Genomic DNA, 25,867 nt, shown 5'->3' with positions numbered 1-25,867 from the left:
GGATCTAGAATATGAGGAAGGTGTCCCACACAAGGGCAGCATGGTGTGAAGGGTCTGAGTGAACGCAGGGTGATGGGGCATGTGTGTGAGGGTGGACTGGCATGGGATGTCGGGGCCCATGCAGGAGAGGAGGATGCCCATGCTATGGGATGGTCTGGCACAAGACGTTGGAGTCTAAGCAGAGTGATAAAGATGTTCCCATAGAAGGGTAGCCTGGAGTCAGGTACTGGAGCCTGAGCGGGGAGAGCAGGGCCACACCTAAGCAACCCGGGGTGACAAGTTAAGAGAGGAAATGGGATGAGCAAGGCATCCCAGCAAGGAGGCAGCCCAGGATGGTGTGTCAGAGCCCAAGTAGAGTGGCGAGACCGTCTATGCAGAAGTGGGTAGCAACAACTGTTGGTTATGTAGACAGGGAATGATCAAATAAAAAATTAACACGAAGGATAATAAAAACCATCGTTCTTGGAGAAGAGAGTTAGGAAAGGGGAGAGGAAGAAAATTAGAATAAACCCTGGACTGTTTAATTGGAATTAGAAATATTAAAGTTATGTTTTCCAATTTATTTATTTATTTATTTTTTGAGACGGAGTCTCGCTCTGTCGCCCAGGCTGAAATGCAGTGGCCGGATCTCAGCTCACTGCAAGCTCCGCCTCCTGGGTTCCCGCCATTCTCCTGTCTCAGCCTCCCGAGTAGCTGGGACTACAGGCACCCGCCACCACGCCCGGCTAATTTTTTTTTTTTTTTGTATTTTAGTAGAGACAGGGTTTCACCGTGTTAGCCAGGATGGTCTCGATCTCCTGACCTTGTGATCCGCCCGTCTCGGCCTCCCAAAGTGCTGAGATTACAGGCGTGAGCCACTGCGCCCGGCCTATGTTTTCCAATATAGAGAGATAGATATAAAAATAGGTAAATGTAAATGTATGGATACATGTACGAGTGTATATTCATATGGACACAAACACATACATACATTCCCTAGCTCTGTCCACTGAGAGGGCCTAGAAGCAGTAACACCCCAACACCAACGAGACGGGTTGCCATGATTTGTAAAACCGGTGGCTAGATAACAAGCATAAAGGGATCTCTGTGCCCTTGCAGGTGTCACATCCTAAGCTTTGCTGAGGAGAACATCTTGATCCTGCTGTCAAAACATCTGAAGCCCATGGTGATCAGAATGTAACTAAAACTGCAAAAAAAAAAAAAAAAAAAAGCAACACAAAAAAAACACCCCAGGCTCACTTTAACTTCAGATTATACTATTATACTTATTCCGCTTCCTGTAGGATGTGTCCTTTATTGGGAGTAAATATTACTTTAACCTCTACTTTCCATTTTATGCAATGTGCAACATAAATTTAAAACTACAAAGCACCTAAAGAAACAAGAAAATATGATCTATTATCAAGAGAGGAAATCATCAATAAAAGCTGGCCCCAAGTAGGCCCAGATTTTGCAATTATAAATGGGCTTTAAAATAACATTAACAAATATGACAAAGGACCTGGTGAAAAAGGGAAACATCTTCTATGAACAAACGAGAAATTTTAACAAAGAGCAGACACTTAAAGAATGAAAACACTAGGCCGGGCGCGGTGGCTCATGCCTGTAATCCCAGCACTTTGGGAGGCCGAGGCGGGTGGATCACAAGGTCAGGAGATCAGGACCATCCTGGCTAACACGGTGAAACCCTGTCTCTACTAAAAATACAAAAAATTAGCCAGGCATAGTGGCAGGTGCCTGTAGTCCCAGCTACTCGGCAGGCTGAGGCAGGAGAATGGCGGGAACCCAGGAGGTGGAGCTTGTGGTGAGCTGAGAGACTGCACAACTGCACTCCATCCTGGGCAACAGAGTGAGACTCCATCTCAAAAAAAAAAGAATGAAAATACTAGAAATAAAAAACATATCAGGCCAGGAGCGGTGGCTCACACCTGTAATCCCAACACTTTGGGAGGCTGAGGCAGGCAGATCACCTGAGGTCAGGAGCTCGAGACCAGCCTGCCCAACATAGTGAAACCCCATCTCTACTAAAAATAAAAAAAATTAGCCGGGCCTGGTGGCAGGTGCCTGTAATCCCAGCTACTTGGGAGGCTGAGGCAGGAAAATCACTTGAACCCAGGAGGCGGAGGTTGCGGTGAGCCAAGATCATGCCACCGCACTCCAGCCTGGGCGACAAGAGCGAAATTCCGTCTCAAAAAAAAAAAAAAAAAAATTCAGAGGCCGGGTGTGGTGGCTCACACCTGTAATCCCAGCACTTTGGGAGGCCAATGTGGGCAGATCACGAGGTCAGGAGATTGAGACTATCCTGGCTAACACGGTGAAACCCCGTCTCTACTAAAAATACAAAAAATTAGCCGGGCGTGGTGGCGGGCGCCTGTAGTCCCAGCTACTTGGGAGGCTGAGGCAGGAGAATGGCGTGAACCCAGGAGGTGGAGCTTGCAGTGAGCCGAGATCACGCCACTGCACTCCAGCCTGGGCGACAGAGCGATACTCCATCTCAAAAAAAAAAAATCAGAAATGAAGAAGTAATTTGATGTACAATAGACTGGACACAGCAGAGGAAATGAACAGTAAACTTAAAAGCAGATCAGTAAGAATAGGTCATGCATTGCTTAACAATGGGAATACATTCTGAGAAATGCATCATTAGGCAATTTTGTCATTGTGTGAACATCACAGAGTATATTCACACATACCACACAGCCTACTACACACCTAGGTTGCTTGGAATAGCCTACTGCTCCTAGACTACAAAGCTGCACAGCATGTGACTGTACCGAATACAGCAGGCAATTGTAAATGGTAAATAGTTATGTATCTAAACAAATCTAAACATAGGAAAGTTACAATAAAAATACACCATAAAAGATAAAATATGGTACACCCATATAGGGCACTTACCATAAATGGAGCTTACAGGACTGGAAGTCGCTCTAAGTGAGCGAGCAAGTGAGTGGTGAGTGAATGTGGAGGCCTAGGACATTACTGCACACTACTGTGGACTTTATAAACAGTGGACACTTACGCTACTCTAAATTTATTTTATTATTTTTTTTTAATTTATTTTATTTATTTATTTATTTATCTATTTATTCTTGAGATGGAGTTTCGCTCTTGTTGCCCAGACTGGAGTGCAATGGTACGATCTCGGCTCACTGCAACCTCCACTTCCTGGGTTCAAGCGATTCTCCTACCTCAGACTCCCAAGTAGCTGGGATTATAGGCATATGCCACCATGCCCAGCTAATTTTGTATTTTTAGTAGAGATGGGGCTTCTCCATGTTGGTCAGGCTGATCTGGAACTCCCAACCCCAGGTGATCCACGCACCTCGGCCTCCCAAAGTGCTGGGATTACAGGTGTGACCCACTGCACCCAGCCACTAAATTTATTTTTAAAATTTTTCTTTCTTCAATAATAAATTAACCTCAGCCTACTGTAACTTTTTAACTTTACAAACTTTTTCATCTTTTAGCTTTTTGACTCTTTTAATAAGACTTAACTTCAAGCATACATTGTACAGCTATACAAAATATTTTCTTTCTGTTTATTCTTTAGAGTTTTTCCTTTTTTTTTTTTTTTTTTTTTTTTTTTGAGACTGAGTCTCGCTCTGTCGCTCAGGCTGGAGTGCAATGGCACGATCTCAGCTCATTGCAACCTTTGCCTCCCAGAGTCAAGCGATTCTGCCTCAACCTCCTGAGTAGCTGGGTCTACAGGTGTGCACCACCATGCCTGCTAATTTTTTGTATTTTTAGTAGAGATGGGGTTTCGCCATGTTGGCCAAGCTGGTCTCAAACTCCTGACCTCAGGTGATCCACCCGCCTCATCCTCCTAAAGTGCTGGGATTACAGGTATGAGCCACCATGCCCAGCTGCTTTTTTCTTTTTTTAAAATTTGTTATTTATGTTTCTGCTTGAGGTTGTTTTACAGTTAACTTTATACATATATATAATGTAATGTTATATATACATGTGAAGTACACTCTAAAATAATGATAAAAGTATGTTATAGTAAATACATAAACCAGTAACATAGTCATTTTTTATCATTATCAAGTATTATATACTATACATTATTGTGTGTGGTATACTTTTATACGACTGGCAGCACAGGTTTGTTTACACCAGCATCACTACAAACACATGAGAAATGTGTTGCACTACAACTTTATGATGGCTACAACATCACTAGCTGATAGGAATTTTTCAGCTTTATTACAATCTTACGGGGCCAACATCATATATGTGGTCTGTTGGCTAAATATATGACAGTGGTCTTGGCTAAACTGTTATTATACAGCACGTGAGTGTAATCCAACTAAAACACAAATAGAAAAATGTTGGGGGGATAAAACAGAGCATCTAAGAACCTTAGGATGATAGCAAATGGTTTAACGTATTTGTAATTGAAGTTCCGTAAGGAAAAGAAAGATAGAGTGAGACAGAAGAAATCTTTGGAGAGATTGTAGACAAGAATTTGCTAAAACTAATAAAAGAAATCAAGTCACAGATTGCCTCAGCTCAGTGAACTCCAAGCAGAATAAATACAAAGAAAACCAACCTCAGATACATCATAGTCAAAGTGTTAAAAATAAAAGATAAAAATAAATTATTAAAAGTAGCCAAAGAAAAAATTACGAATGATGGCTGATTTCTCATCAGAAACAGTAGAGGCCAGAAGACAATAGAAAAGGTTCCCCACCGCCTCATATGGTTTGGCTGTGTCCCCACCCCAATCTCATCTTGAATTGTAGCTCCCATAATTCCTACATGTTGTGGGAGGGCCCTGGTGGGAGGTAATTGAATCATGGGGGTGGGTCTTTCCCATGCTGTTCTTGTGATAAAGTCTCACGAGATCTGATGGCTTTCTTTTTTTCTTTTTTTTTTTTTTTTTTTTGAGTCTGATCTTATTTATTTGTTACTCAAAAAATCTTATTTCTGACTGGATTCAGACTTAGAAGTAGAAGCTCGCAGAGAGGAAAGTCTGTGTCTCTTCACAATTTGTTCCTGGAACTTCTCTTTAGCCTCTTTCATTCTCTTGCCCAAAAGTTTAGCATATTCTGCAGCCTCTTCCTTATTTTTCTTAGTACGCGGCATCTTCAGAGCAATATGCTGCCCTTTGTGCCACAGGAAATGTGGAGTAACAAGACGATGAATCTTGGGTGCTTTGGTCCTAGGTTTCTTACCTTCATTACAACATACTGGTGGACATCATCTTTTTCAGAGAGACTGGAAAGTTTGCGGATTCTGCTAGCTCTTTTGGGCCCCAGGCGACAAGGCACCGTAGTATCCAGTCAGTCCAGGAATATCCTTCTTTCCTTTTTTCCTTTTTTTTTTTTTTTTTTTTTTTTTTTTAACAATAACCAAGTTGAGAATGCTCAGATTGGCATCCACTATGCAACCACGAACTGATTTTCTCTTTCTTTCTGCAGTTCTCCTTGGTCTGTAACAGGAATGCCCCTTACTCAGTAACAGGCGGACACAGCCATGGGTCAAGACACGCTGCATCATGGGGAAACCTTGTTTGTTGTTCCCACCACTGATTCGGACCACATAACCTTTCCATTCTTCACCCAGAGCATCAGCAGCAACTTCTGTGGCCATAAGCTTCTCATAAAAAGTACGAAATTTGCATTCATCATCTACCTTAATGAGTTTCTGGCAGCCAGTGACTGGGAAGGAGATGTTCAGTTTCATCGTGAAGCAGCTGAACACCTCTAAGACCTGATGGCTTTCTAAAGGGAGTTCCCCTGCACTCCTCTCTTGCTTGCCACCATGTAGGAGGTGCCTTGCTCCTCCTTTGCCTTCCACCATGATTGCAAGGCCTCTCCAGCTATACGGAACTGTGAGTCCATTAAACCTCTTTTTCTTTATAAATTACCCAGTCTCAGGTATGTCTTATTAGCAGCATGAGAACAGACTAGTACACCCCACACCACCCCCCAAAAATAGAAAAGCTTTCTTAAGCAAATGGAAAAAAACAAGCAAAACCTGTCAGCCTAGATGTCTATTTATATTTCTTTTTCTTTTTTTTTTTTTTTGAGGTGGAGTCTTACTCTGTCGCCCAGGCTGGAGTACAATGGCATGATCTCAGCTCACTGCAACCTCCAACTCCCGGGTTCAAGCAATCCTCAGCCTCGCGAGTAGCTGGAACTACAGGCGCATGCCATCATGCCTGGCTAATTTTTTGTATTTTTAGTAGAGACGGGGTTTCACCGTGTTAGCCAGGATGGTCTCTATCTCCTGACCTTATGATCTGCCCACCTCAGCCTCCCAAAGTGCTGAGATTACGAGTGTGAGCCACCGCTGCGCCTGGCCACATCTATTTATATTTCAACCTAAAGGTAAATAAGGATATTTTCAGGAAAAAGGAGAATTCATTTCCAGGAAACCCACTCCACCAGAAATGATTAACAGAAATAATGTCAATGGAAGCACAGATCTGTAGGAAAAAATAAGAGACCCAGAGAGCATAAATATGAATCTAAATAGAAAAGAGAGCTATACTTTTTTTTTTTTTTTTTTCTTTTTAGTTACATGATCTCACTCTGTTTCCCAGGTTGGAGTGCAGTGGCATGATCATAGCTCACCACAGGCTTGACTCCTGAGCTCAAGCAATTCTCCTGCCTCAGTCTCCCAAGTAGCTAAAACCACAAGCACATGCCACCATCCTTGGTTAATTTTTTTTATTTTTCTATTTTTTAGAGAGAGGGTCTCGCTGTGTTTCCCAGGCTGGTCTCAAACTCCTGACCTCAAGCAATCTTCCCTCCTCAACCTCCTAAGTAGCTGGGATTACAGGTATGATCAATGCTCCTGGCTTATCTACACATTTAAAAAAAACAATTGGCTGCCAATACAATAACAATATATTTCAAAGTATGTAACATTTAGAAGTAAAATACAGGACAACAAGAGCTCAAAGAATTGGAAATGGGTAAAAAGAATTGGAAGTGGGTAAATAGAATTAGTGTTAGAACCACAAAAGAGAATAATTTGAAGGTAGACTGTTAAAGATATTTGTAATCTCAGCCAGGCATGGTGGCTCAGGCCTGTAATCCCAGCACTTCGGGAGGGTGAGGCAGGTGGATCACGAGGTCAGGAGTTTGAGACCAGCCTGGCCAACATGGTGAAACCCCATCTCTACTAAAAATACAAAAAATTAGCAGGGCATAGTGGCAGGTACCTGTAATCCCAGCTACTTGGGAGGCTGAGGCAGGAGAATCGCTTAAACCCAGGAGGTGGAGGTTGCAGTGAGCCAAGACCATGCCACTGCACTCCAGCCTGGGCGACACAGTGAGATTCCATCTCAAAAAAAAACACAACAAAAAAAGATATTTGTAATATTAACAAAAACTACTAAAAATAAAAGATGTTTAGCTAAAAAGTCAATGGTATATTTAAAAATACTCAATTTGGCTCGGTGCAGTGGCTCACGCCTGTAATCCCAGCACTTTGGGAGTTCAAGGCAGGCAGATCAGAAGGTCAGGAGATCGAGACCACAGTGAAACCCCGTCTCTACTAAAAATACAAAAAAAAAAAAAAAAAATTAGCCAGGTGCGGCGGCGGGTGCCTGTGGTCCCAGCAACTCAGGAGGCTGAGGCAGGAGAATGGCGTGAACCTGGGAGGCGGAGTTTGCAGTGAGCCGAGATTGCGCCACTGCACTCCAGCCTGGGCGACAGAGCAAGAATCCGTCTCAAAAAAAAATAAATAAATACTCAATTTATTGAAAAGAGGGCAGGAAAAGAGAAATAGAGTATATTAGTCCATTCTTGCATTACTATAAAGAAATACCTGAGACTGGGTCATTTATAAAGAAAAGAGGTTTAATTGGCTCATAGTTCTGCAGACTGTACAGGAGGCATGGCGGCATCTGATTCTGGGGAGGCCTCAGGACACTTTTACTCATGGCGGAAGGCAAAGCGAGCAGGCATCTTACATGGCAGGAGCAGGACCATGGACAGAGGGGCAGGACAGAGGGGCGGGTGCCACACACTTTTTTTTTTTTGAGACAGAGTCTTGCTTTGTCACCCAGGCTGGAGTGCAGTGGTGCAGTCTTGGCCCACTGCAACCTCCACCTCCTGGGCTCAAGCGATTCTCTTGCCTCAGCCTCCCAAGTAGCTGGGATTACAGGCATCCACCACCACACCCAGCTAATGTTTGTATTTTTAGTAGAGATGGGGTTTTACTAGGTTGGCCAGGCTGGTCTTGAACTCCTGACCTCAGGAGATCCACCCACCTCAGCCTCCCAAAGTGCTGGGATTACAGGGGTGAGCCACCGCGCCTGGCCGGTGCCACACACTTTTAAATAACCAGATCTCACGAGAACTAACTCATTATCATGAGGACAGCACCAAAGGGGAATCCACTCCCACAATCCAGTCACCTCCCACCAGGCCCCACCTCCAACACTGGAGATTACAATTTGACATGAGATTTGGGCAGGGACACAGACCTAAGCTATATCACAGAGAAACAAACAACAGATGGAACAAGTAGAAAAAAATATTATGGGTTTTTTAAGATGTTAAAAGTAAACCTAAAAATACAAAAAAAATCATATTAAATACAAATGAGACAAGCCTGGGCAATGAAGTGGGATCCCACCTCTACAGAAAAAGTTTGAAGATTAACCAGGCATGATGGTGCACACTTACAGTCCCAGCTACTCAGGAGGCTGAGGTGGAAGGACTGCTTGAGCCCAGGAGGTCAAGGTTTCAGTGAGGCATGATGGTGGCACTGCACTCCAGCCAGGGTGACAAGAGTGAGAGCCTGTCTCAAAAAAAAAAAAAAAAAAAAAAATTTGCTAATAGACTAGCCCCTCCAATTAGAAAATAGAGAACGAAAGTCTCAGGTTACTTTGTTTACAAGAAACACATTAGAAATATAAAGACACAACCAAGTTGAAAATAAAATAGTAAAAAATTATATATTGTACAAACACTAAACTTAAGAAAACAGTATTTGGGTTGTGCGCAGTGGCTCATGCCTGTAATCCAAGCACTTTGGGAGGCCAAGGCGCACAGGTCACTTGAGGCTAGGAGTCTGAGACCAGCCTGGCCAACTTGGTGAAACTCTGTCTCTATTAAAAATACAAAAATTAGACAGGTGTGGTGGTACACATTATAATCTCAGCTACCTGGGAGGCTGAGGCAGGAGGATCACTTGAACCTAGGAGGCGGTGGTTGTAGCAAGACAAGATTGCACCATTGCACTCCAGCCTGGATGACACAGCAAGACTCCCTCTCAAAAAAAAAAAAAAAAAAAAAGCAATGTTTGACTTGTTTGTGGCTATATTAATATCAGATAAAGCATCTATCTTTCTTTCTTTCTCTTTCTTTCTTTCTCTTTTCTTTCTTTCTTCCTTTCTCTCTCTGTCTCTCTTTCTTTCTTTTTTTGACACAAGTCTTGCTCTGTCACCCAGGCTGAAGTGCAGTGGTGTGATCTCGGCTCACTACAACCTCTGCCTCCCGGGTTCAAGCAATTCTACTGCCTCAGCCTCCAGAGTAGCTGGGATTACAGGCCCCTGCCACCGCACTCAGCTAATTTTTGTATTTTTAGTAGAGATGGGGTTTCACCATGTTGGCCAGGCTGGTCTCAATCTCCTGACCTCCTGCTCTGCCTACCTTGGCCTCCCAAAGTGGTGGGATTACAGGTGTGAGCCACCACGCCTGGCCCAGAGAAGATACCTTTCGAGCAAAGAGTATTCTAGAGATAAAGAATATTTCTTAATACTAAAACATTTAATTAGTTAAGACATAAAAATCCTAAATCTGTATATACTTAATAAGAGAGCTTTAAAATATGTAAAGCAAAAATTAACAGACTAAAAAGAAATAAATGAATCCACAAACATATGGAGATTTTAATAGCCCCTATTAGTAATTGTTAGAATAAGTTGGGGAAAAAAGTGAGGTCATAGAAAATTTGATAGCATTACCAATTAGTTTGACTTAATTGACTACAGAATATTATACTCAAAAATTGCAGAGTACACATTCTTTTGAAGGCTCATGGAATATACAATGAGATGGGCTATATGCTAGTCCATAAAACAAGCCTCAAAAAATGGCAAAGGATCAAATTCATTCAGGTTATGGTTTTTCTTTGTTTTTTTTTTTTTGAGACAGAGCCTTGCTTTGTCACCCAGGCTGGAGTACAGTGGCGCTATCTCAGCTCACTGCAACCTCCACCTCCTGGGTTCAAAAGATTCTCATGCCTCAGCCTTCTGAGTACCTGGGATTACAGGTGTGTGCCACCATGCCCTGCTAATTTTTGTATTTCTAGTAGAGACAGGGTTTCATCATGTTGGCCAGGCTGGTCTTGAACTCCTGGCCTCAAGTGATATGCCCACCTTTGCCTCCCAACATGCTGGGATTACAGGTGTGAGCCACCATGCCCAGCCCAGGTTATGTCATTAAGTAAAATGTTTTTAAGATCTTCAAATATTCTTTTTTTTTTTTTTTTTTTTTTTTTTGAAACGGAGTCTCGCTCTGTCGCCCAGGCTGGAGTGCAGTGGCCGGATCTCAGCTCACTGCAAGCTCCGCCTCCCGGGTTCGGGCCATTCTCCTGTCTCAGCCTCCTGAGTAGCTGGGACTACAGGCACCCGCCACCTCGCCCGGCTAGTTTTTTGTATTTTTTAGTAGAGACGGGGTTTCACCGTGTTAGCCAGGATGGTCTCAATCTCCTGACCTAGTGATCCGCCCGTCTCGGCCTCCCAAAGTGCTGGGATTACAGGCTTGAGCCACCGCGCCCGGCCAAGATCTTCAAATATTCTGAAATTAAGCATCACTCTTCAAAATAACCTTGAATCGAAAAAGAAATCACAAAAGATATTAGAAAACATTTCAATCTAAATGATAATGAAAACACAGTGTATCAATATGTGCAGGACGCAGGCCGGGTATGCTGGCTCATACCTGTAATCTTGGCACTTTAGGAGGCCAAGGCAGGAGAATCACTTGAAGCCAGGAGTTCGAGACCAGCCTAAGCAACCTAGCAAGACCCTGACTCTACAAAAAATTCAAAAAGTATCCAGGTGTGGTGGGACGTACCTGTAGTCCCAGCTACTCTGGAGATTAAAGTGGGAGGATCGCTCTCAGGAGGGAACCCAAGAGGTTGAAGCTACAGTGAGCTGTGATTGTGCCACAGCACTCCAGCCTGGGTGATGAAGCAAGATCCTGTCCAGAAAGAAAAGATAAAAAGAAGAAAAATGATTTAACAATTAAAATCCCAAATCCAAATGGCTTCACTGTTCAATTCTATCCAACATTTAAGGAAGAAATAACAGCAATTTTACACAAACCAGACTCTGGTCAGTATGATCATGTGGTGTGTCAGAGGGGGTAGAAAAGAAAAGTGCTTGCTGAAAAAAGAAAAAAGAATGCCCCAAAGGTGCTCAGCTGACTTGAAAGTATTCTCAAAGTAGACAGCGATGTTTTAAGGAAAGACGTTCAAGAGACAGCACCTGTGGTGATGCCAGACACTGCCAAGAGGAAATGCATGTGTGGTGAAAGATGAAAAAGATGACACAAAAATGGAGGCTGATATTAAGAGGAAAAAAGGGTTTTCTAGACCAGTATGGGCAGTAGCCAGTATGGAAGAAGTAGAGGTAAAGAAAAAGGCTGAGGGTGGGGGCGGTGGCTCGTGCCTGGAATCTCAGCATTTTAGGAGGCCAAAGGCAGGCAGATCACTTAAGGCCAGGAATTTGAGACCAGCCTGGCTAACATGGTGAAACCCTGTCTCTACTGAAAATACAAAAATTAGCAGGGTGTGGTGGTGCACGCCTATAGTCCCAGCTACTCAAGTGGCTGAGATATGAGACTCACTTGAACCCCAAGAGGTGGAGGTTGCAGTGAGCCAAGATAGGGCCACTGCACTACAGCCCGGGTGACACAGCGAGACTCTGTCTCAAAAAAAAAAGAAAGAAAAGAAAAAGTCTGAAGGTAAAATGAAAGGAAAGAAAAGAGAAGAGCAAAGCAAAGGTGGAAAGCAGTGAAGTGTTCAGCTAGCAGACTCTTAAAAATTTGGAAAATGCCACATGGCACAGATGTCTGATTAGAACGCAAATATTCATTTCAGCTCCCACCAAATAAAAACAATCTGCTTTCATATTTTCACTTGGCCTTTTGCTTCCATTCAAACCCAACATACTCAAGTTTGTTTTGGGAACTTGAGTAAAATACTTTATTTAATGCATGAAAGCTACACTGATGTTTCAATTGGATGCTGTCCAATATTCAGGTATTATCAGACATCAAAATTCTGCCAAGAATGTGGTTGTAATTGTTCGTTTTTACAACTTGGTAATTATAGTTAGTAAAGATAAAACAAGGCTGGGAGGGTTGGCACACGCCTGTTATCCCAGCACTTTGGGAGGCTGAGGCAGGTGGATCACCTGAGGTTAGGAGTTCACGACCACCCTGACTAACATGATGAAACCCCGTCTCTACTAAATACAAAAAAATTAGCTGGGCATGGTGGTGCATGCCTGTAATCCGAGCTACTTGGGAGGCTGAGACAGGAGAATCGCTTGTACCTGGGAGGCAGAGGTTGCAGGAAGCCGAGAATACACCATTGCACTCCAGCCTGGGCAACAAAAGTGAAACTCCATCTCAAAAAAAAACATCAAATGTGAGTGAACTCAGATTTAAAGAAAGCTATTATGTAATCATATTATTTAAAAATATAACATTAGTGGATCTTTTTTTTTTTTTTTTTTTTTGAGACGGAGTCTCGCTCTGTCGCCCAGGCTGGAGTGCAGTGGCGCGATCTCGGCTCACTGCAAGCTCCGCCTCCCGGGTTCACACCATTCTCCTGCCTCAGCCTCCCGAGTAGCTGGGACTACAGGCGCCCACAACCGCGCCCGGCTAATTTTTTGTATTTTTAGTAGAGACGGGGTTTCACCATGGTCTCGATCTCCTGACCTTGTGATCCGCCCGCCTCGGCCTCCCAAAGTGCTGGGATTACAGGCGTGAGCCACCGCGCCCGGCCCATTAGTGGATCTTATAAACAGTACTTGTTTGTCTGAAGTTTTAATTTTGTATAATTCAGAATGAAAAATATTTTGTTTATAAAAAAATTTTTACACAAACCTTTCAGAAAATAGAGAATGCCTGTAATCCCTACACTTTGGGAAGCCAAGGCAGGAGGATCACTGGAGCCCAGGAGTTCAAGACCAGCCTGCACAACATGGTGAAACCCCATCTCTTAAAAAAAATGCAAAAATTAGCCAATTATGGTGGTGCACACCTGTGGTGCCAGCAACTTGGGAGTCTGAGGTGGGAGGATAACTTGAGCCTAGGGAAGTGGAAGCTGCAGTGAACTGTGATCTTGCCACTGCATTCCAGCCTGGGCGATAGAGCAAGACTGTTTCAAAAAATGGAAATGCCAGGCGCATTGGCTCATGCCCTTAATCTTAGCACTTTGGGAGGCTGAGGCGGGTGGATTACCTGAGGTAAGGAGCTCGAGACTAGCCTGGCCAAAATGGCAAAACCCTGTCTCTACTAAAAATATAAAAATTAGCTGGGCATGGTGGTGAGCGCCTGTAATCCCAGCTACTCAGGAGGCTGAGGCAGGAGAATCACTTGAACCTGAGGGGTAGAAGTTGCAGTAAGCCAAGATCACATCACCTTACTCCAGCCTGGGCAAAAGAGTGAAACTCTGTCTAAAAAAAAAAAAAAAGAAAGTAGAGAATGAAGAAACTTTTTTCTTTTTTTTTTTTTCTGAGACGCAGTTTCACTCTTGTTGCCCAGGCTGGAGTGCAATGGTGCAATCCTGACTCACCACAACCTCTGCCTCCCGGGTTCAAGCAGATTCTCCTGCGTCAGCCTCCTGAGTAGCTGGGATTACAGGCATCAGCCACCGCCCCTGGCTAATTTTGTATTTTTAGTAGAGACTGGGTTTCTCCATGTTGGTCAGGCTGGTCTCAAACTCCCGACCTCAGGTGATCCATCCACCTCAGCCTCCCCAAGTGCTGGGATTACAGGCGTGAGCTACTGTGCCGGGCCGAGGAAATGCTTCTTAATTGATTTTATGAGGCCAGCATAACCCTGATACCAAATCTTGCCAAAGACATTACCAAAAAAGAAAAGTATAGACAAATTATGATAAATCCATATAATGGAATACTACTGAGCAATAAAAACGAATGAACTATTGAAACACACAACATGGATGAAACTCAAAATAATTATCCCAAGTGAAAGAGGTCAGATTTTAAAAAGAATACACTGTATTTAGCCGGGCGCTGTGGCATGTATCTGTAGTCCCAGCTGCTTTGGAGGCTGAGGCAGGAAAATTGCTTAAGCCTGGGAGGCAGAGGTTGCAGTGAGCCGAGATCATGCCATTGCACCTCAGCCTGGGTGTCAGGAGTAAAACCCTGTCTTAAAAAACAGAAAACACTGTATGATTCCATTTATACAAAACTCTAAAAATGCAAACTACTTTGTATATTGACAGCAAGCATATCAGTGGTTTCCTGGTGTCGGGCAGGGAGGAGGAAGGAAAGGCAGGAGGGTGGGATGACGAGGAGCACGAGGAAATTTTGGGGATGATGGATGTGTTCATTATCTTCATCGTGGTCACAGCTTCATGGATGTATACGTATGTCAAAAGCTATCAAATCAAAACCTATCAAATCAAATATGTACAAGGGTTTTTTTTTGAGACAGCATCTTGCTATGTTGGCCAGGCTAGTCTGGAACTCCTGGCCTCAAGTGATCCGCCTGCCTCAGCTTCCCAAAGTGCTGGGATTACAGGTATGAGCCACCACACCCGGCCATGTTTTTGATACCTCAGTAAATGTGTTGTGGGGAGGAGACAGGAGCGGGGGGGGCGGAGAGAGAGAGAGAGAGAGAGAGAAGGTCAGCAAGAGAGAAGGAAAGAGAGAGACAGAGAAGGGTAAGAGAGAGACATACACAGAGAGAGATTTCCCATGGGAAAACATATCCACAGTGAAGAATAGCTAAAATCACAAAAGCCTGACAATATCAAATGTTGGAAAGGCTGGGAGCAACTGGAACTCTCTTGCCTGCTGGCCCTGGCATGTCCCAAGCACAGAAGGGAAAGCTGGAACATTTTGAGAAACATACTCCAAAGTGTGGAGACTCCTGAGGAGCAGGCCTGGGGAAGGCTCTCACTTGCCCAGGTCTAAAGTCAGTGCTGTCCAGGGGCTATGGGAGGTGGTGTTCCCCACGTTTCCTTCCGCAGAACTCCCTCACAATAGAAGGGGGTTGGGATGCAGGTCAGGCCCCAAAGCAGCACCTGCCCACTCCACACTCAGGCCATAACCACACATTCTGAACAGCATGAGAGGACCACTCCAAGTTCCTAACATTTCTAATGAATGCAAAACACCTGACCTTAAAGTTGGCCTGTGCAGGCTTATTTGGGGTACATAGAAGGTTTCTATTAGGCTCTGGAAACAGTGAAAATAGCTCACACACCTATTAGCTCACAAACTCTCAAGGAACTGGAGAATCATCCGGGTTTGAAACCAGAATTTGAAGCTCCCACTCAGTTCGAACGTGGGAGACGGAGGTTGCAGGGAGCCAAGACTGAATCACTGCACTCCAGCCTGGGCAACACAGTGAGACTTCATCTCAAAAAAAAAAAAAGGCCAGGCACGGTGGTTCACGCCTGTAATCCCAGCGCTTTGGGAGTCTGTGGTGAATGGATCATGAGGTCAAGAGATCAAGACCATCCTGGCCAACATGGTAAAACCCCATCTCTACTAAAACTACAAAAATTAGCTGGGAATGGTGGCGCATGCCTGTAATCCCAGCTACTCAGGAGGCTGAGGGAGGAGAATCGCTTGAACCCAGGAGGTAGAGTTTGCAGTGAGCCGAGATCACGCCATTGCACTCCAACCTGGCGACAGAGTGAGACTCTGTCTCAAAAAAAAAGAAAGTTGGCCGGGCGCGGTGGCTCAAGCCTGTAATTCCAGCACTTTGGGAGGCCGAGGCGGGCGGATCACAAGGTCAGGAGATCGAGACCACAGTGAAACCCCGTCTCTACTAAAAAATACAAAAAATTAGCCGGGCGCGGTGGCGGGCGCCTGTAGTCCCAGCTACTCAGGAGGCTGAGGCAGGAGAATGGCGGGAACCCGGGAGGCGGAGCTTGCAGTGAGCCGAGATCGCGCCACTGCACTCCAGCCTGGGCAACAGCGTGAGACTCCGTCTCAAAAAAAAAAAAAAAAAAAAAAAAAAAAAAAAAAAAAAAGAAAGTTGGGCCAGGCACGGTCACGGTCACTTACGCCTGTAATCCTAGCACTTTGGGAGGCCGAGGCGGGCGGTTCACGAGGTCAGGAGATCGAGACCATCCTGGCCAACATGATAAAACCCCGTCTCTACTAAAATACAAAAAATTAGCCGGGCATGGTGGTGCACTCCTGTATGTAATTCCAGCTACTCAGGAGGCTGAGGCAGGGGAATCACTTGAACCCGGGAGGCGGAGATTGCAGTGAGCTAAGATTGCACCACTGTACTCCAGCCTAGGGACAGAGCAAGACTACATCTCCAAAAAAAAAAAAAAGTTAATTTCATAATGAAACATAAAATAATGCTTTTAAAGACTATTGCGGGCTCAAACCTAGTTTGCGCTGACATGGCTAAATGCACCAATAAAGTTGGAATTGTCGGTAAATACAGGATCCGCTATGGTGCCTCCCTCCGGAAAATGGTGAAGAAAACTGAAACCAGCTAGCACGTCAGGTACATTTGCTCTTTCTGTGGCAAAACCAAGACGAAAAGACGAGATACAGGCATCTGGCACTGTGGTTCCTACATGAAGACAGTAGCTGGCGGTGGTTGAATCTACAATACCACTTCTGCTGCCACAGCAAAGTCTACCATCAGAAGACTGAAAGAACTGAAAGACCAGTAGATGTTCCTCCACCACTGGAAACATCACTAGCCTTTAATAAATGGGTTAACTTATGTAATAATAAAAAAGGACTATTGTCAGCATAATTCCCTAGGGCTATAGTCCTAAACTTTCTTTTTTTTCTTTGAGACTCAGTCTCGCTCTACCGCCCAGCCTGGAATCCAGTGGCACCATCTCAGCTCACTGCAACCTCCACCTCCTGGGTTAAAGCAATTCTCGCACCTCAGCCTCCTGAGTAGCTGGGATTACAGGTGCCCACCACCATGCCAGGCTAATTTTTGTATTTTTAGTAGAGATGAGGTTTCACCATGTTGGCCAGGCTGGCCAAACCTTCTTGATATGCATCCCTATTCAACATAATATCTTTAACATACTTGCACGTATGTTAAACAATTTACATACATTATATATATATATATATAAATATGCCATATCCATATGTATTTATTGTGAATTGTTTACAGCAAAACTTTACACTACAAAACATAAAAAACAGACATTAGAAATGGATGGGTTAAATACAGATAAATGTTCTAGTGTCTTCCACACCCCAACAGACTGCCTCGCAGTATGTTGTCCCTGGATACCCGTACCCCGCTTTGGAAACAACTTCTCTAGACCATAGGGAAGAGAAATGAGCCCTGGCTGCAGGCCACTGGCCAAAGAGTGACTCAGGGACTCTGGAGAACACAGTAGGAGAAAGGGCAGGAAATGACTACCCAGCTGAGTACCATAAAACCACGAAGTTTGCGGACAGGCTGTAAAATTGAACATGACACCCTTCTTCCCTTTACCCTCTCTCCCAGCACCCCGCCCAGGTGGGCTGCCCTTCTGTCATCCCTGTCAGCCAGAGGCTTGTCCTTGTAAGGCCCTTTCGTCCCCTTCAAGGCTGCCCTTGGTGATCACACATAATTCTGAGTTCACCCAGACAAAGATGCTAAAGAGGTGAGGTACAAAGTGTGACTTACCCACATGCCACACTGGCAATAGACACTAGTGCCTGGTTAGGGGCATCACTGGCATTTACTAGGAAAATGAGTTAGGCTGGCCAGCCTTCTCTACAGCATATTTCTGTCGCCCAACTACTCCCACTACTCTTCTCTTTTTTTGAGATGGAGTCTCACTCTGTTGTCCAGCCTGGAGTGCAGCAGCGTGATCTTGGCTCACTGCAACCTCCACCTCACTTGGGTTCAAGTGATTCTTATGCCTCAGCCTCCCGAGTAGTGAGATTAGCAGGCACAAGCCACCACACCCAGCTAATTTTTGTATTTTTAGTAGAGACGGGGTTTCACCATGTTGGCCATGCAGGTCTCGAACTCCTGACCTCAAAAGATCTGCCCACCTTGGCCTCCCAAAGTGCTGGGGTTATAGGCATGAGTCACTGCACCCAGTCCCCACTACTCTATTCAAAAAGGAGACTTAGGTCTTCAAGACTGAAAAGCAGGGCCTGTTTTTTTCTCAGGCAGATATGATGAACAAAATTCCACTAGAACTTTTTTTTTAATAGAGGGAGTCTTCAGTGTCTGTCTTTAAATGGCTAAAGCTTGTTGGCACACTCTAAAACACATACAAACCTATAAACACACACATACTTCCCTTAAGCATCTTCAAAGGAAAAATGAACAGATTCCGGTGATCACCAACATCCTCTCTGTCCTCACATGCTGATTTTGTGTGAGGTTTCAACGCGCATCTTCTGGCAGTCCAAAGGTCACATTTATTTTCTGGAGATTTAGTAAAAACACAAAACTATGGTGCTCAACTTCATTTTGTCAGCATAGGCTCACCCTCCAAAATTCCTGAACACCCTTGGATGAATTTAAGAAATCACAGAAGACAGAATAAGGAATAACTGGGCTGTGCCCGGCACGGTGGCTCACGCCTGTAATCCCAGCCCTTTGGGAGGCCGAGGCAGGCGGATCGCCTGAGGTCGGGAGTTAGAGACCAGCCTGACCAACATGGAGAAACCCAGTCTCTACTAAAAATACAAAATTAGCCAGGCGTGGTGGTGCATGCCTGTAATCCCAGCTACTCAGGAGGCTGAGGCAGGAGAATCGCTTGAACTTGGGAGGCAGAGGTTGCAGTGAGCCGAGGTCGCACCATCGTACTCCAGCCTGGGCAACAAGAGCAAAACTCAGTCTCAAAAACGAGAAAGAAAAAAAAAAGAATGACTAGGCTGTAGTTTTAAAATATGACAAACAAGCTTTTCTGATTCGCAGTTTCCTTGAGAAATAACTCATGACCTCCAGTAAAAGAAATAATACATGCCAGTCACCTGGCAAATACCTAACACACAGGAGGCTCTCCTCAGCCCTATTGTAAAGAATCACTGGTTTACTATTTATCTCTTAGAGACAGGGTCTCGCCCTGCACCCAGGCTGGAATGCAGCAGCACAATCATAGCTCACTGCAATCTCATCCTCCAAGGCTCAAGTGATTGTCTTGTCTCAGCCTCCCAAGTAGCTAGGACCACAGGCAGGCTCCGCCATGCCCAGATAATTTTTTTTATTATTTTTTGTAGCAGTGGGGTTCTGCTGTGTTACCCAGGCTGGTCTCAAACTCCTGGCCTCAAGCAATCCTCCCACCTTGGCCTCCCAAAGTGCTGGGATTATAGGCATGAGCCACCACGTCCCATCCAAGAATCACTTATTTAAAACCAAACCAACAACCATTACGAATGTACAAATAGACACATGCCAAATAAGAAACCTTTGGATAGTCCCCACTCTTGACCCACCCAGAAATCGCCACAGGGATGTTGGTTTTAAGTTGGCACTGGATTTAATAGCTTGGGTAAGAGGGTTTCTAAGATGTCAGGAGTAACCAGTGGACTCCTCCCCCAAAAGATGTCTGAGGACAAAAGCCAGCATCACATCAGTGAGAGTCAGCCCAGTATAAATGACCACCAAGCTTGACTGCTGCTACTAGTCTTTTGGACCCAGAAGGACAATTCCCATTACTTTGGGCTGAAGGACACGTCTCTAGGATAAAATGAACAAGCAGCTCACAGGTTACCCAGCACCAAGCTTATTTGATACAGGAGCGCGGGCTGTGGACCAAGCCTACTGGATGGATACGCAGTTAGGAGAGAGGGAAGCAGTGAGGGGGGCCAATGGCTCACAAACAACATGTATTGGGAGAAGCAGGGAAATAGTATTCCTAGCTTACAGACTGGGGTAGGGGGCGGGGAAAGGAGCAAACAGGGCAAGTGGCTTCATCAACATCCCAGAGGGAAGGGCAGGCTTTGGAAAAGAACCAAGTGTCTGGAAGCTGACGAGGAGGGCCCACAGCCAGGGACCATGCAGTAGAGATGATAGGGGAACGTGACCTTTTTTTCTAACTGCGTCTGAACTTGCCTTTACTTCGGGGCTCCCAGTCCCCATCCTCTGGGTCAACCTAGATCTTCTTGAAGGCTGACACCCTTCACATACCTGTAGGTAGTTCTCCTGCCCACCCAGACCCCTGACCCCTAGTCCTGGTGGGGCTGTCCTCCACTGTAGTCATACAAGGAGTCTGACTCATCCGCCCCTGTGCCTCAGCCACAGCCCACTGTGAATCACTCCCTCTGAATTAAAATTCCTTCCCTCTCCGGAGTGGCCTTTTCTTCCTTCTGCCATCTACTGGTGAAAACAAGAAAGTCATATTTTCTTACCTGCCTGTTGCCGATTTGAAAATAGCTTGGAACCTGAAAGCTCATTTGCATAATACTTACTTGTTGCGTGGAACATATTGAATGAGTAATATAATACGGAATTACACATATATACATACACGCACACATAACAGTGTATTTACCGTAAACGGCACAGGCCTGGAATCCAATTTTGGCTTCAAATTTTTACTTAGCCCTTTACCAGCTGTATGATCTGGGCATGCTGCCAGTCTTCATCTATGCTAATAGCCACAATTAATGATCATTATAATGACTACCACCTACTGATTGTTATCATGAGCCACAGTATATAGTTCATTTAAACTTCACAATGCTGTACCATAACTGTGTGTCTTCAGATAAGAAGACTGAAACACAGGAAGGTTGAACAACTTGTCCAAAGTCTCACAGTCAGGGGCCCATTTGGCAAACTGGCACCATGGCTCATACTGGGAACAATAATATCCACTGTTCGGGATTGTTCAAAGAACTAGAAACAATACAGGTCAAGCCGCCTGACACATCTTAGGTTTCAGAAAGTGACAGATATTGAACATTTACTGCATATGGGCCCTGTAAGATATTAGTTATATCCACGAACTAGGCATGGTCCCTGCCCAGTAGGAAACACAATCACAATACAATACTATGGCTAAGTTCAGCAAAAATAGCATCTGACTCTTTCTTCAGTACTGCTTTCCTAGTACCTGGCACTGTGGCTAGGATATGGTGGACACTGGAAGGGAAGGAGGAAAGACACAGAATTTTAAAAACTAGGTTCGAGATTCTGTGAGGCAGGCCAGGTGTGGTGGCTCATGCCTGTAATCCCAGAACTTGGGAGGCCGAGGCAGATGGATCACCTGAGGTCAGGAGTTCGAGACCAGCCTGACCAACATGGCATCCTGCCTCTATTAAAAATACAAAAATTAGCCCAGCATGGTGGCACGTGCCAGTAATTCCATCTACTTGGGAGGCTGAGGCAGGAGAATCGCTTGAACCTGGGAGGTGGAGGCTGCAGTGAGCTGAGATCACACCACTGCACTCCAGCCTGGGTGACAGAGACTCCATCTCAAAAAAAAAAAAAAAAAAAAAAAAGATTCTGTGACAGGGATAGGTTCCATGGTCTTCTTTCCATATTAACAAATGAGAAAACTCAAGGTTCAGAGAGGTTTAGTAACTTGCACAAGGTCACACAGCAACAGTGAACTTACACTTTCCCCACATGTTCCTTTCCCAATCCCTCCTGCCCCTTCCAGCCTCTTTGACGGCACTGGCAGATGATTGAAGGGTGATAGTGACAGGAGACATCCTTTGGGTTTAGATGGCATCAGGGGATGGATGGCTATGAGCAGACAAAAGCTCCAAGACTCTGAGTGGACCTTGGGGCCCACCTCCTAGAGACCATGGCTCCAGAGGAGCCCATTTTCTTCCTGTCTCGTTCGCACTTGGCACCAACCAGCTCTTCACTTCAGGTGAGACTGTTCAGTGCTATTTCCCAGACTTCAAGTTTCTGCAGTTATTTTTAGCGGTAGTTTTCATGCATACCTGGGACAGGTGAGGCATGAAAAGGAATGTGGGTGTGGGTAACCCTTGAATCTCTAGAGTTATGGTCTGAGTCTCTTGTCATTCCAGCTAAAGAGGGGTGACTCACACCCTGATTTCTTATCTGCCCAGAGGCTAGATTTCACCCTACAAACCATGTGGATCAGAATGTCTTTATTCTCTCAGTTTTAAGGACATAGTTTCTTGATGTTGCTTTGTTACCTGCTTTTAATAACTTGGATCCCTTCATTTTCTGTAACCAACACCATAGCCGGTGGTTCTTTCTGGTCCTATTTCCCAGGGTTTTGAGGGCTCCGGGGTAGATAAAGTCTCCGATTTAGGTTTGTGGATGCCTCTGCAGGCAGGAAGCTACTTGGAAAACACTCTGTCTGCAAGCAAGACGTCCTTAAAGAGCCAGCCAAGTTCTGGGATATTCATTGCACGTTTCGAGAGACTGAGAAAGAATAATCATGATCTAGTTGGGTCTAGGCCCCTCTTAGCTACTAGAATCCCCTCAGAGTGCCCTTAGAGGACTTCTTCATAGTTCCCTGGAATTCTGGGCCTGCTCTAAGCCTGAAACAGCCTATCCAGTTGAAACCCTCTCACTAGGATCCTAGGACCCCTTCATAAGACAGAGAGCTGTTTTCCTCATTCTCACTCTCACTCAGCTCTGAACGGAGGAAGCAAAACTAGGCTAGCTACTACCATGAAGCCATTGTTACTGCAACTGCAGACAATGAATACCATGTAAATCAGTTTTACAATTCAGATGAGAAATAAGGAAGACATTTTCTCTGGGCTGATACCACATGACTATTCCAAGATACTCCCTTTATTAAGTCATAAAAGTTAGATGTATCTGTTCACAATTGGGGTGGGAGAAGATTGTTTTGAAGCTCACAGTTTCTTAAATCAGGAAGGCAGAACTAAGGAGTTGTACCAAGAAGGGAATAGCAGAGGGGCCAGGGACCTCTTTCCCCACTCCTAAATCTGGAGCCTTTGGTATCTTGACTGCAAAGGCAATTTACATGTCATTTAAGAGAATGACATTTCAACATTCTTCTATCCTTCTATTAATACCTATCCAAACACTTCTGAAGACCCATCTCCCGTCTTCTCCACACTTTGTAACTAGTTCTCCCCACCATTTCTATTCCATAATTGCAACCTTAAACCCCGCAGAATATAGCAGAGTCCGCAAAGATGCCTTGTACTGGGCTGAGCAGTATCCCACAAAAAGTCATGTCTACCCATGTATTAATCTGTTTTCATGCTGCTGATAAAGACATACCTGAGACTGGGTAAAGAAAAAGAGGTTTAATGGACTCACAGTTCCACATGGCTGGAGAGGCCTTACAGTCATGGCATAAGGTGAAAGGCACGTCTTACATGGTGGCAGCGAAGAGAGAGTGAGGGCCAAGCAAAAGGGGAAACCCCTTGTAAAACCATCAGATCTCATGAGACTAATTCACTACCATGAGAACAGTATGGGGGAAACCGCTCCCGTGATTCAATTATCTTCCACCAAGTCCCTCCCACAGCACGTGGGAATTCTGGGAGCGACAATTCAAGATGAGATTCGGGTGGGGACACAGCTGAACCATATCAACCCAGAACCTCAGGTGACCTTATTTGGAGATAGGATTCTTGCAGATGTAATTAGTTAAGATGAGGCCATGGTGGATTAGGGTGCACCCTAAATCCAGTAACTAGTATCCTTATAAGAAGGCCTTGTGAAGACACAAAGATACATGGGGTAGAAGGCCATGTGTAGATGGAGACAGGGATCGGAGTCATGTTGCTACAGCCAAGAAACACCAAGGACTGCAGGCAACCAAGGGGCAATGCTGGCTAAGAAGCCAGGAAGGACTCTTCTCTAAAGGTGTCAGATGCAACATGGCCCCGCCCACACCTTAATTTTGGACATCTTAAAATCCAGGACCATGAGAGAATAAATTTGTTATTTATTTATTTATTTTTTTTTTTTTTTTTGAGATGGAGTCTCGCTCTGTAGCCCGGGCTGGAGTGCAGTGGCCGGATCTCTGCTCACTGCAAGCTCCGCCTCCCAGGTTTACGCCATTCTCCTGCCTCAGCCTCCGGAGTAGCTGGGACTACAGGCGCCCGCCACCTCGCCCGGCTAGTTTTTTGTATTTTTTTAGTAGAGACGGGGTTTCACCGTGTTAGCCAGGATGGTCTCGATCTCCTGACCTCGTGATCCGCCCATCTCGGCCTCCCAAAGTGCTAGGATTACAGGCTTGAGCCACCGCACCCGGCCTAAATTTGTTATTTTAAGTCACTCAGTTCCTGGTACTTTGTTTCAGTAGTCCTAAGACATTAAAACATACTTCCGTAACGGTTTCAGCGGCACGACCTCACTATCTCAGCTTAGAGGACAGGAGAGCACAGGAATGACTAATAGAGCAAACCTACACACCTTGTTTTTATTTACTGGTGGATCACATTGGTTTCTGTGCCTCCTGCCTTTTGCAATAGCATCTGTGCATTTTCTTCTTTGGACTCCATGCTCTGGACCTGTTAATATACCTGAAGACACACCCGTCCACATTTCTTTCACTAGTGTCCTTTCTTCCCATCCTAGCAAAGCATAATTATGCACATACATTAGAGATGGCAGTTAAGCTTTAGTGCAGTGGTTTTTAACCTTTTTAGTCTCCCCAGAAATATGCATATTCCTCAGGGGTCCACAAACCCCAGGCCAGAGACCACTGCCTACTTGGAAAGTTGAGACATCCTTGAGGATGATTGCAATCTCTCCTTCTTACCCCCTACTGGTACACCAGTTCCATTTCAGCTTGCTTCTGAAGTCCTCCACTGAGCTGAAACAGCATCCATGAGCTGACTCGGAGAGAGCTGCTCTCCTAAGCCACCCTAGAGTGTGCCATAGGGAAAACACGATGTTAATGGAGAATTAGTCCCAAGTGGGAGGCACAACTCAAAACAAATAGGAACGGGTACGCCCCGCTCAACCATTTGCCTCCCTATTCTGGTACCCCTTTCTCCTTTCCTTTCCCTTATGTCTCTACCTCCTCTAAATTATCCTTCACACAAAGGTACCATAATAAGCAGCAACAAATTTCAGAGCAAACAAAACAACAAGTAAGTCATGCACGGTATTTCAATTCATTGCGAATGCCTTGCCCACAGGCGCCCATTTTAGAATGCATCCGTGGTAGAAACTCCCCCCCACCGATATTTGCAAAGCTCTTCCTGCAGTGAAGGAAGTCCACTGAACAGTCCACCCTGGACTACCACAGAGAATTTTACTGCTTTGTACTCTTTACTCCTCACCAGATACTTTGACTTAGATGGATACGGGAAGTTTCTTTTCTGCCAAACTTCATTCCAATCTTAATCCATCAAAGTGTTTCTTTAGACCCTCTTTACCTTGGTTCTGCCACTTCAGACACACTCTTCTAATAAAACTGTTATAGACAACAAAAAGTATTAGGCATCTTCTATGTGTAAACATCCTCAGAACATGAGACTGTTCGTGATTGGGAATTTCAAAGTTGCTTCTGAATTCCAGCAACCCTCCCCCAGCATCCAGCCCCTAGAGTGCCAATGCCCTACCTCCTCCCCTGGAGCTGAGGCCCCAGCTCCACATCTCCTGCATCGCCTAATAGATGGGGACAAAAAAGACGAGTGGCCAGTGGGCACCAATGACAAGTGGATGAAATTAGGTCTTATAATTATACATTTCTGACGCATACTGATTTTATTCTTGTCACCTGGGGATAAGAGTCTACATAAGAGGCAGAGTGGCCAGGTGTGGCGGTG

The 25,867-nt window shown here is 44.9% G+C and overlaps 1 long non-coding RNA gene and 2 pseudogenes across 1 annotated transcript in view; 1 reads left to right on the top strand and 2 right to left on the bottom strand.

Annotated features, from left to right (window-relative positions):
- The window catches only part of LOC123567465 (uncharacterized), a 30,494-nt gene extending 28,715 nt beyond the window's left edge, over window positions 1-1,779 (bottom strand). Inside the window, exon 1 of the long non-coding RNA XR_012420040.1 lies at window positions 971-1,779. This is a non-coding gene — a long non-coding RNA (uncharacterized lncRNA). The remainder of the gene's footprint in view (window positions 1-970) is intronic.
- A 3,080-nt stretch (window positions 1,780-4,859) lies between these two features.
- On the bottom strand, window positions 4,860-24,633 carry LOC123567463 (small ribosomal subunit protein eS6-like; annotated as a pseudogene).
- On the top strand, window positions 16,597-16,875 carry LOC123567464 (large ribosomal subunit protein eL43-like; annotated as a pseudogene).
- Window positions 24,634-25,867: the final 1,234 nt, after the last annotated feature.

This window comes from Macaca fascicularis, chromosome 11, assembly GCF_037993035.2.
Source record: "Macaca fascicularis isolate 582-1 chromosome 11, T2T-MFA8v1.1".
Lineage (NCBI taxonomy): Eukaryota > Metazoa > Chordata > Mammalia > Primates > Cercopithecidae > Macaca > Macaca fascicularis.
The sequence above is the reverse complement of the archived record's forward strand: the minus strand, read 5'-3'. Positions and strand labels throughout refer to the sequence as shown.